Here is an 18,637-nt window from a genome sequence, read left to right as displayed (position 1 = left end):
TCTTTTGGTAAAGTCTTTTGATGAGCATAAGTGTTTAATTTTTAGAAGATCCCAGTTATCTAGCTTAACCTCTGGAGCTTGTGTGTTGTTGGTTGTGGTTTGTGTCCTGTTAATGCTGTGTTTTAGGGCCTCTAGCATTGATCCTATTTTTTCTTCTATGAACTTCATGGTTTTGGGCTTTATATTTAGGTCTTTGATCCATTTTGAATTAGTTTTTGTATATGGTATGAAGTATGGGTCCTGTTTCATTTTTTTGCGAATGGACATCCAGTTTTGCCAGGACCATTTGCTTAAAAAAACTGTCTTTTCCCCACTTGTTGGACTTTGGGCCCTTGTTCAAGATCAGGTGACTATAGGTGGATAGATTTACATGTGGGTTCTCAATTCTGTTCCATTGGTCAACATATCTGTTGTTGTATCAGCACCAGGCTGTTTTGACTACTGTAGCTGTATAGTAGGTTCTGAGGTTAGGTAGTGGAAGCCCTCCTACTTTATTCTTCTTCTTCAATAGTCCTTCACTTACCTAGGGCTTCTTCCCTTTCCACATAAAGTTAATGATAAGCCTTTCCATCTCTTTAAAAAATGTTTTTGGTATTAGGATCGGGATTGCATTGTACTTATAAATTGCTTTAGGCAGAGTTGTCATTTTCACAATGTTGAGTCTACCTATCCATGAGCATGGTATGTTTTTCCATTTATGTAGACCTCTTTCGGTTTTTTGCAGTAGTGTTTTGTAGTTTCCTTTGTATAGGTCCTTTACATTCCTGGTTAGATTTATTCTTAAGTATTTTTTTTTTTAGGGGTTATTATAAATTTTTATAGGGGCCATTATAAAATATATATTATAAAAATCTAAATTTTTAAGGTACACCAAGTGGTTCTTAGGGTAAGGCAGGCTTGCCAGAGAAGAATCCAGACTTTAAGGTCAGGCCAAGGGAACCATGATAGTTCCATCGCTTGTACAACTTTGGGAAAAACCACTGAATCTTACTGAGCTTTTGTTTTCTCACCAGAAAATTATTCAGCATTACATGTGGAAAACCTTGGCACATACAGAATGGGCTCATATGACAGTTATCAAGTTAATTTATGAGCACCCAGATGGGCATAGGTGGAAGGTGAGGTACAGAAGTCAAGGAATTTGCTCAGGGTCACAGAGAAAAAAAAATTGTCTCAAAACTGATAAATGAATGGAGTCGGGGAGCTCGAGGTGGAAAGGGAAAGGCGGAGAGTGCTGACACAATGTAGGAATTGCCACCAATGTCATGAAACAGTTTGTGTATAAATTTTTTAATGAGAAACTAATTTGCTCTGTAAACTTCCACTTAAAGCACAATTAAGAAAAGATAAAAATGATGAATGACAATATCTCACTATCCAGCATTTCTGAAAATGTAATTAAGCAATTAACTTTTATATAATTAACTTTTAATCACTTGTTTTAAATAGAATTTTGTCATCTGATGTTTCTACCAACTGGTAGTACCATATTTCATCAAATCTGAGCCACTGCCTATTTTAAGACAGGCCATTCTTTAATGTACCACTAAGAAAGAAAAAATAGTTCCAATTAAATCAACACAATGCTTTCTTATCACATCAATTATAAGATGCATTCCAACTTCAGAGATGCTGAGAGGTGAAAAATGTACACTTGAGAATTACTGAAATATTTACCTGACTAACTGCCCAGCTTTAAGGATCAGTTCAAAGTATTGATCTTAATGGCCATTTATAGGTCCTTTATCCTGATCAAGACATTCTTGCCATCTGCGTTCAGAACTTTGAGGGGTATTTTTAGTCCCTAGAGAACTAAGTATCCTTGTGGTGGCATCACCATGGTGACATGATCCTTCAAGGTCAGAATCTGTAGTGGTGGTTTGACATCAGTGATCCCTATTGAGAGACTTTGAGATGGTTGTGGTACCAAAGATGTTTTGTGTCTGAGGGGCCGTTGTTATGGGTTGGTTTGTGTACCCCTAAAAGATATGTTTAAGTCCTAACCTCGGTACCTGTGAATGTTACCTTATTTGGAAATAGCATCTTTGCATATATAATTAGTTAACATGGGGTCATACCTGAGTAGAGTGGGCTCTAATCCAGCACGTTTGGTATCCCTATAAGAAGAGAATAGACACAGACACACACAGGGAAGAACGCCATGTGATGACTGAGGCAGAGATTGGAATTATGCTGCCACAAGCCAGGGAATGCTTAGGGCTACCAGAAGCTGTAGGAGGCAAGAAAAGATCTTCCCCTAGAGACTTCAGAGGGAGTAGGACCTGCTAACACCTTGATTTTGGACTTCTAGCTTCCAGAACTGCAAGAGAATAAATTTCTGTTGTTTTAACCCACTCAGATTGTGGTGCTTTGTTATGGCAGCCACAGGAAACTAATACCACCATGAAAGCTCCAGAAAGTGGAAGAGAATATCAACCCACCGGTGTCCGTTTGTGTTCCTGGGTCAAAGGAGCCATGAAATTCCATAGGTTGGAGGGAGATTTATGGCTCAGAGATATCTGAGTGTTTGTTTTGTCTCTGAGAGATCATCAAAGCCCCTAGCTGGCCAGGAGAGCAAATAACTATTGCAGAATTGAGGTTACCTTTTTATATTTGTCTTTTACTTATAGGAGGAAATTTCCTGTGTTTGGCCACTGTGCAATGCTTAATAAGATCATGGCAACTTTATCATCCTGGATCCCTGAGTACTATGAGGAACAAACTCCCAGACAACCCACAATGGACCTGGAACACAATTTGTCCTTTAAGCCACTAAGATTTGAGGCTTGTTCACTTTGTCACCACAGCATACTACCAGATTAGCTACAAGTTGTCATCCAGTTGACTCAAACTCATGGTGACTCCCTATGTGTCAGAGTAGAACCCTGCTCCAGAAGATTTTCAATGGCTGATTTGGGGGGGAAGTAGATCACCAGGACTTTCTTCCAAAGCACATTCAGGTGGACTCGAACTTTTAACCTTGCAGTTAGCAGCAGAGCATGTTAACTGTTTGCTCTACCCAAAGACTCCTACCACAGCATAACTTCAGAGATTCTGACTAAAAAATCAAGTAATACGTGACAGACTGACTTGATTTGTAAACGTTCACTTAAAGCTCAATAAAAATTGTTAAAAAAAACAAAAAAATCAAGTAATATTAAAACTTGGTACATATTGGTTGACAGTCTTAATACAGAAGGTGTATGAGTCTGGGTAAAAAAAAAAAAAAAAAGGTAAAGCTATATAGCTATAACAAACAATCTTAGAATCTAAGTGGCTTAAAACAATAAAGCCTTTTTTGTGTATGGGAGCAGGGAGAACTCATGCTAAATGTTAATCACAGGTTAAATGGAGGCTCTGCTCTGTGTCTCCTCACTCTGGAATCCAGGCTGAAGGAGCAGCCACCATTTTGAATATTGCTTAGTCACTGTGGCGGGAAAGAGCTCTGGAGAGACTTACACTAGCAATTAAATTCTCTGGCCTGGAAGTGATTTTTGAAAATTTTAAAAAAATTTTAGAAAAAAGAAAAGGATAGAGATAAGGTAAGTGTCACAAAACCTTGATAATGCTTGACTTGGTGTTAAGTATATTGGGGTTCATTATACTGCTATTCTCTTTACTTTTATATGTTGAAATTTTTCATAAAACCCCTTTTTAAAAGTACTTTGTAACCACAGAAACTTTTTAATGTAATTTTGTCCATGTCAGTCATTAGAATTCCTATGGAACACAGTTCTACTCTGACGCATGAGTAGGACTTGATGAGATGACAACTGTTTTTTTTTTTTTTTGTCTATGTGTAAACGTATTTGTTCTGCATACCACTCAATTTTACAGGCTAAAATCAATGCAGTAACATTGTCTTATAGAATGTTTGATAGGATTAATGCTATTTTAATTTTTTAAATAATTGATAGATTTTCTTTTTAGTACAGTTTTAGATTTATAGAATAATTGAGCAAATACTACATGTTGTGTACTGTCAGGCAATTCTGACTTGTAGTATATATTTATATGTCCCCTACCTCCTGAGCCCCTCCCAGAGCCTCCCCTATTATTAACATTTTGCATTAGTGTTATACATTTGTTATAATTAATGAACCAACATTGATGCATTATTATTAACTATAACCCATAGTTTACATTAAGGTTCATGCTTTGTGTTGTACAGTTCAATGGTTTTGAAAAATTCAGAATGGTAGGTATCCACCATTAGTTTCACATAGAATAGTTTCACCACCCTAAAAATCACTTATTCACCTCTACTCTCCTTCCCACTGAATCCCTGGCAACCACTGATCTTTTTACTATCTCTATAGTTTTGCCTTTCTAGAATGACATATAGTTGGAATCATGTAGTATGTAAACTTTTTAGACTGGCTTCTTTCACTTAGCAGATGCATTTAAGATTGCTCTACATCCTTTTGTGGCTCTGTAGTTCATTTCTTTTTACTGATGAATAATAGTCCATTGTATGGATGTAGCACAGATTGTTTATCCATTTACCTACTGAAGGACATCTTGATTGCCAGTGTTTGGTGGTTATGCATAAGCTGCTACAAACATTTGTGTACAAGTTTTTATGTGGATGTAAGTTTTCACCTTTATTGGGGAAATGCCAAGTGTTTTAGTTATCTGGTGCTGCCGTGGGTCACTATGAGTCGTACTCGACTCGACGGCACTGGGTTGGGTGGGTGCTGCTGTAACAGAGATACCACAAGTAGATGGCTTTAACAAACAGAAATTTATATTCTCAAAGTTTAGGAGGCTAGAAGCCTGAACTCAGGACATTGGCTCTCATGGATTGAATTGTGTCCTCCCAAAATATCTGTCAACTTGACTAGATCATGATTCCCTTGTATGACTGTATGATTGCCTACCATTTTATCTTCCGGTGTGACTTCCCTATGTGTCGTAAATCCTATCACTATGATGTAATAAAATGGATTAGTGGCAGTTACACTGAGGAGATATACAAGATTAGATAGTGTCTTAAGCCAATCTCTTTAAGATATAAAAGAGAGAATGGAGCAGAGAGACAGGGGAACCTCATAAAAACAAGAAAGCAGCGCTGGGAGCAGAGCATGTCCTTTGGACCTGAAGTTCCTGCACTGAGATGCTCCCAGACCAAGGGAATACTGATGACAAGGACCTTCCTCCAGAGCTGACAGAGAAAGAAAGCCTTCCCCTGGAGTTGACGCCCTGAATTTGGACTTGTAACCTGCTAGACAGTGAGAGAATAAGTTTCTCTTTGTTAAAGCCATCCACTTGTGGTATTTCTGTTATAGTAGCACTAGATGACTGAGACACTGGCTCTAGGGGAAGTCTTTCTCTGTTGGCTCTGAAGGAATGTCGTTGTCTCTTCTGAGCTCCTGCTCCCGGGCAGTCTTCATGTGCTTGGCATCTCTCTTCCCCCAACTCTGCTTTGCTCACTTATTTAATCTCTTTTATATCTCAAAAGAGATTGACTCAAGATACGCCCTACACTAATCCTGCCTCATTAACATAACAAAGACAACCCATTCCCAAATGGGATTATAACCACAGGCATAAACCAGAAAACCTAACCCATTGCAGGTCAAATTGATTCCAACTCATAGTGACCACAGGCATAGAGGTTAGGATTTGCAACACATTTTGCGGGGGCGGGGGGGGGACATAATTCAATCCATAACACCAAGGATCATGTGGTAAGACTATGTTTAACTTTGTAAGAAACTGCCAAACTGTTTTCCAAAGTGGTTGTACCATTTTGCATTCCACCAACAATGAATGAGCATTCATGTTGCTCCATATCTTCATTACCATTTGGTATTGTCAGTGTTTTTGTATTTTGGTCATTGTGGTATCTCATTGTTCTTTTAATTTAATGACAAATGGTGAGCCCCGGTGGCACAGTGGCTAAGTGCTCAGCTGCTAACTGAAAGGTCTGTGGTTCAAACCCACCAGTAACTCCTTGGGAAAAAGATGTGGCAGTCTGCTTCCGTAAGTATCACAGCCTTGGAAACCCTACGGGGCAACTCTACTATAGGGTTGCTATGAATTGGAATCGACTCAACGGCAATGGGTTTTTTTTTTTTAATGACATATGATGTCGAATATATTTTCATATGCTTATTTTCTTTACTGAGATATAATTCACATACCATACCCTTCATCCTATTGAAGTATACAGTTCTGTGGTTTTTAGTATATTCACAGAGTTGTGCAACCATTGTCAGTATCTAATATTAGAACATTGTAATCATCCTGTACCTATTAGCAATCTCTCACCATTCCTCCATCCTCCTGGAAACCACTAATCTATTTGAGGTCCGTATGGATTTGTTCCAGACATTTCATATAAACAGAATTATACACTATGTGATTTTTTGTGTGGTCTTTCACTTAGCATAATGTTTTCAAGGTTTATCCATGTTGTAGCATGTATCAGTACTTTTTGTTGGCAAATAATAGTCCATTGGATATACCACATTTGTTTATCCATTCATCCATTGATGGGCATTTGGATTGTTCTCGCATTTTGGCTATTATGAATAATGCTATTATGATCATTCATGTACAAGTTTTTGTGTGGACTTATGTTTTTATGTCTTTTGGACATATACCCAAGAATGGAATTACTGGTTCATGTGGTAATTCTATGTTTAATCACTTGAGGACTGTCAGACTGTCTTCCAAAGCGCTGTACCATCTTAAAACCCCACCAGCAGTGTACGAGGGTTCTGATTTCTCTACATCCTCACCAATACCTGTTATTATTTGACTTTTTTATTCTAGCCATCCTTGTAGATGTGATGTGGTATCTCATTGTGGTTTTGATTTGTATTTCCCTGGTGGCTAGTGATGCTATCCTGTGCTTATTGGCCATTTGTAAATTTTCTTTGGAGAAAAGTCTATTTGAATCCTTTGTCCATTTTTTTAAATTGGGTTATTTGTCTTATTATTGTTGAGTTGTCAGAGTCCTTTATATATTCTAGATACAAGTTCATTATCAGATACATGATTTGCAAATATTTTCTCCCATTCTGTGGGTTGTCTTTTCACTTTCTTGATGGCATCTTTGCACACAAAAGTTTTAAATTTTGGTGAAGTCCAATTTACGTATTTTTTCCTTTGTCATTATGCTTTTGGTGTCGTATGTAAGAAGCCATAACCTAAAGTTGCAGCAATTTTTAAAAAATTTTTATTGTGCTTTAGGTGAAAGTTTACAAATGAAGTCAGTCTCTCATACAAAAATTTATATACACCTTGCTATGTACTCCTAATTGCTCTTGCCCTAATGAAACATCACACTCCTTCCCTCTACTCTCTATTTTCGTATCTATTTGGCCAGCCCCTGACCCCCTCTACTCTCTCATCTCCCCTCCAGACAGGAGATGCCAACATAGTCTCATGTGTCTACTTGATCTAAGAAACTCACTCTTCACCATTATCATTTTCTATCCCATAGTCCAGTACGATCCCTGTCTGAAGAGTTGGCTTTCGGAATGGTTCCTGTCCTGGGCTAACAGAAGGTCTGAGGACCATGACCTCCAGGGTCCTTCTAGTCTGAGTCAGACCTTTAAGTCCGGTCTTTTTACAAGAATTTGGGGTCTGCATCCCACTCTTCCCCTGCACCCTCAAGGGTTGTCTGTTGTGTTCCCTGTCAGGGCAGTCATCGGTCAGAGCTGGGCATCATCTAGTTCTTCTGGTCTCAGGCTGATGTAGTCTCTGGTTTATGTGGTCCTTTCTGTCTGTTAGGATCAAGTCATAGCAATTTACTTCTATTTTTTTTCCAAGAGTTTTATAGTTTCTGCTTTTACATTTAGGTTTCTGATTCATTTTGAGCTAATGTTTATATGTGGTTTGAGGTAGATGTCCAAGTTCATTCTTTTGCATGTGGATTTTCAGTTCTCCCAGCACCGTTTTTTCAAAAGACTATTCTGTCACCAATGAATTGCCTTGGCACCTTGTCAAAAATCTGGATTTTCAACCCTATCCCATTGACCTATATGTCTGTCCTTATGCCAGTACCACCTATCTTGATTACTGTAACGTTATAGTAAATTCGAAATTGGGAAACATGGGTTTTTCAATTTTTCAGGACTATTTTGGCTATTCTGGATCTCTTGCATTTTCATATGAGTTTTAGGATCAGATTGACAATTTTTGTAAAAATGCCATCTGGGATTTTAATAAGCATTGAATCAGTAGTGATCTGGTGGTGAATATTGCATTTTAACAGTATTAAGGCTTCTGAGCCATGAACATGGAATTTCTTTTTGTTTATTTAGGTCTTTGGTTTCTTTAACAATGTTTTGTGGTTTTCAGTGTCGAAGTCTTATACTTCCTTGGTTAAATTCATTCTTAAGTTTTTTTTTTTAATGAGTTATGAATGGAATTGTTTTCTTAAGTTCATTTTCAAATTGTTCATTGATAGTGTGTACAACTAATTTTTAAATATTTATCTAGTATCCTGCAGACTTGGCTGGATTCATTCATTAGTCATAACAATGCTTTTGTGGATTCCTTAGGATTTTCCAAATATAATATCATATTATCTGTGAATAGAAATTAGTTTTACTTCTTGATTTCCAATCTGGATAGCTTTTATTTATTTTTCTTGACTAATAGCCGGAACTAGACCCTTCAGCACAGTATTGAATAGACATGGTGACAGTGGATGTTCTTGTCTTATTCCTCATCTTTTTTTTGGGGGGGGATAGGAATTTTTTTTTTCTTAGTTGTACTTTAGGTGAAATTTTACAGAGCAAGTTAGTTTCTCATTAAACAATTAATACATAATACACATATTGTTTTGTGACATTGGTTGCCAACCCCGCCATGTCAATAATTTTCCCTTCTAGACCTTAACTTTCCTGTCCCTTCTTGCCATCTCATCCTTGCGCCTGGGCTGGAGTGCCTGTTTAGTCTCGTATACATGGGTGAGCTACGTGTGTTATCCTTTGTTTTATGGGCCTGTCTAATCTTTGTCTGAAGGGTGAACCTAAGGAGTGACTTCAGTACTGAGTTAAAAGAATGCCCAGGGGCCATACTCTTGGGGCTTCTCCAGTCTCCATCAGACTAGTAAATCTGGTCTTTTTTTTGTGAGTTAGAATTTTGTTCTACATTTTTCTCCAGCCTTGTCCGGGATCCTCTGTTGTGATCCCTGTCAGAGTAGTCAGTGGTAGTAGCCGGGCACCATCTAGTTGTGCTGGACTCAGGCTGGTGGAGGCTGTGGTAGTTGTGTTTATTAGTTGTTTGAACTAATCTTTCCCTTGTGTCTTTGGTTTTCTTCATTCTCCTCTGCTCCAGACAGGTTGGGGCCAGTAGATGTATCTTAGATGGCTACTCACGAGCTTTTAAGACCCCAAAAGCTACTCAACAAGGTACGATGTAGAACATTTTCCTTAAAAACTGATTCCTGATCTTAAGGAGAAAGCAGTTAGGCTCTTACTATTGAATGTGATGTAGCTGTGAATTTTTCAGATTGAGGAAGTTCCCTTCTATTCCAAGTTTGTTCTGTGTTTTTTGTTATGAAAGGATGTTGGATTTTATCAAATGTTTTTTCTGTATCATTTGAGATGGTCATGTGGTTCTGACCTTTATTCCAGTAATAAGGCATATCACATTGATTTTTGGACATGAAACCAGCTTTTATTCCTGGAATAAATTCCACTTGGTAGTGGTGTATAATCCTTTTTATATGTTGCTAAATTTGTTCGTATTTTGTTGAGATTTCCATCTTTATTCAAAAGGAATATTGGTTTGTAGTTTTCTTGTGGTGTCTTTGGTTTTGTATCAGAGTAATACTAACCTCATAGAATGAGTTGGAAAATGTTTTCTACTCTTTTCTGGAAGAGTTTGTGAAGAATTGGTATTATCTCTTCTTTAAATGTTTGATAGAATTCACCAGTAAGGCATGTGGGCCTGAGCATTTCTCAGTGAGCAAACTCTGAATCAGGTCAAATAAAGACTAACCCTGTGAGTGGGGCTTTTATAGGGAGCTGCCAGATTGGTCAAATAGTGACAGTTCTTTGGGGATGGGACTTTTTGGGGACCTCCAAACCCGCTCTTCCTCCTTTAGTAGCTGCTAGTAGCTGCTTTGTTGTTGTTGTTAGTTAACTCATGGTGACCCCATGTGTGCAGAGTAGAACTGCACCATAGTTTTCAAGGCCATGATCTTTCTGAAGCAGATCATCAGGTCTGCCTTCTGAGGTGGCTCTGAGTGAGTTGGAACCTCCAACCTTTTGGCTAGTAGTTAAGCACCTAATTTTTTGCACCACACAGGGACCACCCTTAGTGCCTGCTACTGTTGTTGTTGTGTGCCATTGAGTTGATTCCAACTTACAGTGACCCTAACCTGCTGGTTTTCATAGCTATTGTGGTTGTGAGAAGGAGCCCTTGTAGCACAGTGGTTGAGTGCTTAGCTGCTAACCAAAGTTCGGTGGCTCAAACCCACAAGCCACTACGAGGGAGAAAGCTGTGGCAGTCCACTTCCGTAAAAACTATAGCCTTGGAAACCTTATGGCGGCAGTTCTACTCTATCTCTTCACGGTGACCGTGAGCAGGCATGAATGGATTTGGTTTGGTTTTGGTAGTTGTGAGGCTGCTGATTTTGAAGGCTACTGTGGAGCTGGGGAGAGAAGGATTGGATTAAAGCTAGTCAAAATGCCACTAAGGTCATTGTTCTTATGATAGCCATTTTTCTTGAATAAATGCTGCTTAGATTGTTGAAAGCCTTTAGTTAATTTTCAGGGTTCTGAAAAGGTTGATTTTGACAGTTTACCCCCGCCCCCCGGTGTTCTTATTGCTTTTATGAAGAGTGGATTTTCAGGCACGTTTAGAGAAGTGCTTCTTCAGATTAATTCTGTTTGAAGAAGTAAGTTTGAAAACTTTGAATATTATTAGTTGTTCATAAGAAAAATGGCTTTTGAGTATATAGTCCGTTGTTAACGTGAAGAAGTGAAAGTTATTTTTCTGTTTCCTGTGTATCCTCCCCTGATGGTGAGTTTGGGGCCTCACCCAGTCTGAATGTGAACTTTCACTTCTCAAAAAGCATATTAATTTTTGTATTTTTGTACTGACACACATCATGCTCTCAGGTCATGATATAACATAAAAACAATAGGTTCCTCATTTCTAGAGGAGTTAAAATTTAAGAAGATTGCTTGATAAGGTTGTTATAAAATATCATTATTCTTGTTAATAACACAACCAAAACTAAAGCCATTTCTCTACAACACTTCTTTTTGTTGCCCTTCTCCAAGATTAGGTCCTAAATTCAGAATAATAAAATTATCAACCCTTGTCCATTGCTGATGGGAACGTAAAATGGTACAGCTGCTGTGGAAAACAGTTTAACAATTTCTCAAAAACTTGACCATAGAACTACTGTTTGACCGAGCTATTCCACTGTTAGGTATATATTTCAAAAGATCTGAAAGCAGCAAATGGAACAGACACATGGGAGTGAATTACCCAATAAGTAAGGTAAGCTCATGCTTAGGGCATCAACAAAACAGGAGCACTAGTTGTCCCAAACAAAGACCCATAGATGCCAAGTAGACAGGACACAAGGAAAAGTGAGCACTGCAGTAGAAGGAAACTGGCAGGGCACTAAATGAAATTAATACGTTTTATAAATTTTATATATGATAACAATTATATTTTCTTTTTCATTTTGGACTGATTGGGTATAACCTCATATCCAGTTCTCTCTCGTCGATTGCCAGTGGCACAAGAATTACATGAGTCGTGACGTATCTGGCACTGCAGCAAAGCAAACCAAAACATGCATTCAGATTGAGCATACCCTTGTATTTGTATCATGCTCTTTGCAAGATCATTCTCGCCCCAGTTGGATATCGGCAGTAGTCCAATGAACTGTGAAGACGCAGCATCAAAGGACAGAAAGTGAGTGTGCAAGTTTTTCAGTATTATTTCAAGATGAAAAACACTCATGGAGATCTTTGAAGCGCCTGCCAACAAACATCGTACAACAAACAAATGAAATTATTTCCTACTGCCTTGTAAGTACTATATCTTTTGACTGTCTCATACCTGAAGAACAAAATTACATGTTGTAAATCAATTTTTTTAACTTACTAATTTTCAAGTGCAAATTTTTGTGCTAATGTTCAAATTCGAATGTAAATTTTCTTTTACGAATTTTCTTTATTTTCAATTATTTAGATTGATTTGCTACAGTAGGACCAAATTTAAAAAGTGATGTAAGTGTATATTCAGGTAGAATGATATGGCAGCAACTAAGTGGAACGCAAAAATGAAAGCTCACAGAAGATAAATAGAAAAGGATTGGTGAACCCCTAAAGACATTTCCAAAATTAACTTCCTTTTTAAACTGTAATGAATAAGAGACTTCCGTTGAACGTTCGAGTTTAATGCGTAAACAAATTGTTGTACTAATACCATTAGTGCTGAAATTACTAATAGCAATCCAAGTATAACAGAATTTGTTCCAAATTCTGCATCCATTCCTTGCTGTAGTAAAAAAAAATTGATAATGGTATAGAAAGTGAAACTATTTTAGAATCTGCAACTGTTGCATCTGCAGACCCCATAAATAACAGAAATACAGATCTTGCTTTGTAGAATAATTTTTCTTCTAATGGTGTAAATTATTGGATTGACAAAGAGGGCCAAGTGATTGTCAACATCACAGTGGACAATTTGAAAATTTGTTTTGAAAATCTCTGGAGGATAAGCAAATAAGGTTCTGTAGCCAGAACATTTCTAGGGTACAAATCTAATGGTGAAGATTATACGAGAGAGTGGCTACTATATTTTCCATCAGTCAGCTTTGTATCTTAGTTTGTTTGTAAACTATTCAGCCCTAAGTAATTTAATTCTCAACTTGCTACGGATGGATTTAGCAATTGGCACAACTCAAGTATGATCAATAAATGTGAAAATAGTTCAACTCACAGAGATCGTATGTTGTCATATTTAAACCAAAGACATGGCTTTGGCTTAACTCACAAACTGGAAACAACTCAATGAAGGACGTCAGTATTGGAAAACTATTTTGTAATGGATTGTTGCTGCCGTTATAACAATTGCTGAACATGGACTATCTTTTCAAGGAAGAAATGAAGTGTTTGGGTCTCCACAAAATGGAAATTTAGGGGGTTACTTGAACTTGTTGCTCAGTTTGATCCATTTTTTGCAGGTCACATCTCCAAATATGGTAACACAGGAAAGGGCAACCCATTGTATATGTCTAAAACAACGTGGGAAGAATTAATAAGGTGAGTAAGTGATAAAGTTCTATCAACGATTTTTGGTGAAATAAGTATAGCCTGATATTTCAGTTTGTATGTAGGTTCCTCTCCTGATCTTTCTCCTGCAAATCACCTAAGTATTGTTTTTAGATACGTATTTCTAACAGATGGAAAACCTGTCAAGTGGTTTATCACATTTACTAGCTTAAAGAGTCATACCGATGAAGAAGTTGCATGTCAGGTACTTCGCTACTTATGTGAAGTTTGCAAAATTGGTTTTTCTAAGTTCAGACACCAGTCCTATAAAAATGCTGCTCATGTGTCAGGATGTCGTAAAGGCACGCAACCGAAAATTTTAGAATATAACGAATATGCTATTTTCATATCATGTGCTGGTTATTCACTTAATCTTGTAGGACGTAGAGCAGTAGAATGTTGTCCAGAAGCAGCTGATTTTTTTTTCTACTGTTCAGCTACTCTACACATTTTTTACCACCTCTACTCACCACTGGGTGATTCTTAGAGCATACTTAGGCAATGTTTGATTATTAAAATGTCTTTCTAATATACGTTGGGGAGCAGATGCTGTAGCAACAAGTGCAATCCAGGAATCGTGCACTCAGATTCTAGATGCCTTAGAAAATATTGCTGAAGACCAGACGCAAAAAGGAGATACCAAAAGAAGCTGAAAACAACAAAATGCAAACACTAGAGTATGTATTCATGTTGGTTACGTGGAATAATACATTGCAGCATTTTCATTGGAAGAGTCAAGCTCTCCAAGATTCATAAGTAAACTTAAAGACATGCACAGATCTCTACCAATCATTAACAGGATATTTACATATTTAAGAGAAGTCTGTGAAAACACAACAAAACAAATACTGTCAAATACTGATTATCAAGCAGTTCACTGTCACAGAAGCATTAGAAAGAAACAGGTAAATAATGGAAGTGCTCCAGAAGTATCATTGAGTGCCAGAGATCAGTTTCACGTAACCACACATACTACACCATTATTGACACACTTGAGTCATGCATGAAAAAAGGGCGAAAGTGTACGAAGTACTTTCAAATAAATTTTCCTTCTTAAACAGTGTGGTTATACCTGATGAAGAATGCATGAAGGCACCCATAAAATTAGTGCAGACTTTTCCTGATGACTTAAATACAAACCTTTATGGAGAAGTGGGACAATTTCATTCTTACATGAGAACTAAGTTTACAGATTCAGGAAAGACAATTTTTACTCGTGTAGGCATGTATGATTCCATAACAGAAGACAAAGTACGATGTGTATTTCCCAATGTTGAAATTGCTGTATGCATATTCCTAACTTCAATGGTCACAAACTGCACGATAGAACACTCATGTTCATCTGTAAAGAGACTCAGAAATCCTCAGAGTACAATTCAAGAAATACTCGAATCATTATCCTTATTATGTATGGAAGTAGGGATCGTTCTACAGCTTAGTTGTGATGAAATCATAATTTTTTTAAGTTTTTAATTGTAACATGTTAGATGTGAAAGATCTCTTTAAAATTAAAATATAGTAATTTGTTGTAATATTTTTTCTGATCGTTAAATTTTCTTTTATGACATCTTTTCATTTGTTCATTTATAATTATAGCATTTATTATGAAACAAGCATCAACAGTGAAGTATGAGCTGTTTAAAGCAAAATTGGTGAAAGTTGATTGTTGAAACAAGTAACTGCCCTGACTCATTTTTTAGTTGTGCAATACGTGGAATATTCCTTTTGTAGACAATTTAGACAATGTGGTATATAGAAAGAAATCTTAATACCCCATAAAAATACCCACTAGAAGTTTTATAATCCAGTTCATCTCATTCTGCTAAAATGGCATATGCCACTTTTGCATTCAATTGCTAATATCATAATCACATTTAAGAAGAAGTTACATCAGATAGTTAAGACACACACGCAGATTTATATACACACATGTATATATATAACTCATATATCCCATTCAAATGCACGAATTAGCAGAGGAGGGTACACCACAGATTATAGGTGTTTAGGGCTCTCATGTGCCTTAATCTGGCCCTGCAGACACAGGTATACCAATGTTCATTGCAGCATTTGCACAATACCCAAAAGGTGGAAACAACTGAAATGTCCTCAAAGGATGAGCGAATAAACAAAATGTAGAATATATATATATATATACACGATGAAATATTACTCAGCCATAAAGAGAAATAAAGTTCTGATATATGCCACAACATGGATGACCCTTGAAAACATAGTACTGAGTGAAATAAGTCAGTCCCAAAAGGACAAATACTATATGATCTCACTTATCTGAAATAAGCAAATATACAGAAACCAAGAATTATTAGTGGTTACCAGAGATGGGAGGAAGGGAGGGAGAAAAGGAGAATTTTGGCTTAGGGGGCAGTGAGTTTATGTTAATGGCGGTGGAATACTTTGGAAAAGCACGGTGAGATTGGTTGTACAACTTGAAGAATGTAACCAGTGTCAGTGAATTATACATGTAGGAATTGCTCAACTGGCATGTGTTTGCTATGTATATTTTCACCACAAAAAATTTTGAAACTATCATCTTTTACAACAAAATCTTCTTGACACTTCTCAGATGCTGTTGTTGTTAGTTGCCTTCGAGTAGATTCCAGCTCATGGTGACCCCATGTGTACAGAGTAGAATTTCTCCATAGGGCTTTCAAGGCTATGACCTTTCAGGAGCAGACCACCATGCCTGTCTTCCAAGGTGCCTTTGGGTGGGTTCCAACTGCCAACCTTTCGGCTAGTAGTTGAGTGCTTAACTGTTTGCACTGCCCAGGGACTCTTAGATTACACCAAAATTTTGCTCCTTTGCAGCATAGTACTCATAAACAGAGATGCTAAAAATAATTAGGTATAATTTTAGCATGCCCCATGTTTTTAAAATTCATTCATCGGTATTAGAAGAACTGCCCTGTCCATTGTGTCCACAATGCAGAGAAAGATGTCAAAGCAAAAAGAGGAGCTCATCCCTTCTAGGTGATTTTTTTATACAAGGTAAAGGTGTGACTATGAATGGTCAGTGATTGTGGACCTTCCTGGTTGAGTGAAAGCCTACTTGTATTCACGTGTAAAGGCTTTCATGACGACTGTCAACAAATTTCCAGGATGATTTTAACTCTTGGTTTAAAATAACCTTTTATTATTGGTAGCAATTTTGGTGCACATCTTACAAAATAGATTATAAAACTCTCAATATTGGTAAATACATTCACTGTCCATTTTACCCATAGAGATCAGGCAAAGTAGAAAGGATAAATGGAATTATCAAAAATAAATTGTCAAGGGTGATGGAAAAATTCAGGAATGGTTAATCGTGATAGCTGAACAACATGATGAACGTGATTAATGTCACTGACCTGTACCTGTGAAGATTGTGGAAATGGCAAATGTTTTATTACTACAATAAAATTAAAATAAGTTGATTAAATTGATAGAGAAGACTCTCTTTGTCCCACTCTTCTTACTGGGTTCTAATAGTATATTCTCCTCAAAGTAATCATCAGCTGAGACTATGAAAGACACCAGTTACCCGTGGGCCCATGCACTTATGTACTATACTCTGGTGAAAATTCTTCTCTTTCATTCTGATATTGGCAGTTGCTGTATTAGAGTGACCAGACTATTTGATACTGTCAACAGGTGGTTTCTTATTCTCCCCTCGTTTGCCTAAAGGTCCCTGCCATAATTTACTGACAAGAAATAGACTCACGGATTTGACATTACAAACTAACACTTGGATGATTCACTCGGATGTCTGAGCCCTGTGATTTGAGATTTCCAGAAAAATTTCTGTCCCGAAGTAGAAGACTTCTATAGAGAGAACTTGCAGGCATAGAACAATAAATAATTTTAAAGGAATGAGTAAAATTAGTGAGGGAGATTGATTGTGGCTACTGTTTTGATATTTTTGGTAATGTGCTTCATGTTCTTTTTTTTGATCAGTCATCTGATGCAGCTCTTTTTCTTTGCTCTGGCTCTGGTCTCTAACCCTCAATTTAGCAGACTATCCTCGTGCCAACTGGAATAAACACTCTCTCCAAAAAAAAAAAAATCTTTGGTCAATGCGTCACTCTCCTAAACATCTCCACTGGCATTGTCAACATCTACACCAAGAACAGACTCCCTCTTTGATTGCCACTTGGTTCCAACCAGTCGCTCAGAATTCATGGTGGAATAGGTTTGTCTCAGATGATAGATTTTGTTGGAACCAGATACTATATTCCTTAGAATGTTTTCCCTCATACACCCCACAGAAATTCAGATTTATAAAACTTCTTATATGCTACATTTGCAAGGTTGAGTATCCTATAGATTCTTACCTCATGAAAGTGTATGTCAAGATGGAGTCTCCATAAGCCTGAGTCATGAGTAAGAAGAATCTTCCCCCCACACAATACGCATTAAATTTTGTAGCTTGAGCAAGAAATAAGGGTTTGAGTTAAGCCACTGAGATACTAGGGATGTTACTATAACATAACCTATCATATTTAAACTGCTACAAACTATACTTAATGTGGGAACAATGCCTAAAAAAACCTTCCAAATCACTGGTTTGGGATCTGCTCTAAGATTCTAGGTTTGGCTTCTAGTCCTAGGTCTACCAGAGACCAGCTTGGGCCCAGCTGCTCTGGTCAGGCAGGGACCCAGTGTTCCTTCAAGGTACACATATCTGCCTACTCAACAAGGGCAAAGAGCTTACTCTCAAGAGCCAGACTGCATAGGATGAAACCCAAGCTCTTGTGGAAAGGGTGAATTTGGCAAATTTCTTTATGTGCCTGTTTCCATGTATGTAAAATGCAAACAGTCGATATACCTTATAGGAACAAAGACAAAGCATTTAGAACAGTTCTTGACAGATAGTGCTTTGTGAGTATGAGCTGCTAGTGAAGAATAGCTTTTTCTGGCCCTCTTAACCTCTTCCCAGCTACCCACCCAGAACACGCAGGGCACTTCCATTCCTGTCTCTTCTATTTCAGAGCAGGCAACACTGGGCAGCTTGGGAACAATTTAAATGGTAAAATCCTGGGCCTGGCTCTTTTTTTTTTTTTTTGGCTCTAGATTAGGGAAAAAAAACCAAACCTGTTCCATTGCCATCAAGTCGGTTCCAACTCATAGCGACCCTATAGAACAGAGTAGAACTGCCCTATAGGATTTCCAAGGAGCAGCTGGTGGATTCGAACTACCTTTGGGCTAGCAGCCAAACTCTTAACCACTGTGCCACCAGGGTTTCCAAACCAAACTTTTTGTAGTGGAGTTGATTCCAACTCATAGCAACCCTATAGGACAGTAGTACTGTCTGGTAGGGTTTCTAAGGAACGATTGGTAGATTCGAGCTGCTGACCTTTTGGTTAGCAGCCAAG

General features: G+C 37.6%; 1 long non-coding RNA gene across 6 annotated transcripts in view; it reads left to right on the top strand.

Moving 5' to 3' along the window:
• Positions 1-18,286, top strand: part of LOC111747665 (uncharacterized) — a 29,874-nt gene extending 11,588 nt beyond the window's left edge. The window contains exons 1-5 of one of the 6 annotated variants that reach the window (XR_010322474.1): positions 9,385-10,664; positions 11,405-11,475; positions 11,697-12,014; positions 13,175-13,253; positions 13,809-18,283. This is a non-coding gene — a long non-coding RNA (uncharacterized LOC111747665). The other 5 variants (XR_010322472.1, XR_010322475.1, XR_010322471.1 and 2 more) reach the window with 5 other exon arrangements.
• The last annotated feature ends 351 nt before the right edge of the window (positions 18,287-18,637 follow it).

Source organism: Loxodonta africana, chromosome 7 (genome assembly GCF_030014295.1).
Source record: "Loxodonta africana isolate mLoxAfr1 chromosome 7, mLoxAfr1.hap2, whole genome shotgun sequence".
In the NCBI taxonomy this organism is placed as follows: Eukaryota; Metazoa; Chordata; class Mammalia; order Proboscidea; family Elephantidae; genus Loxodonta; species Loxodonta africana.
Note: the sequence above shows the minus strand (reverse complement) of the source record. Positions and strands in the feature narration are given on the sequence as shown.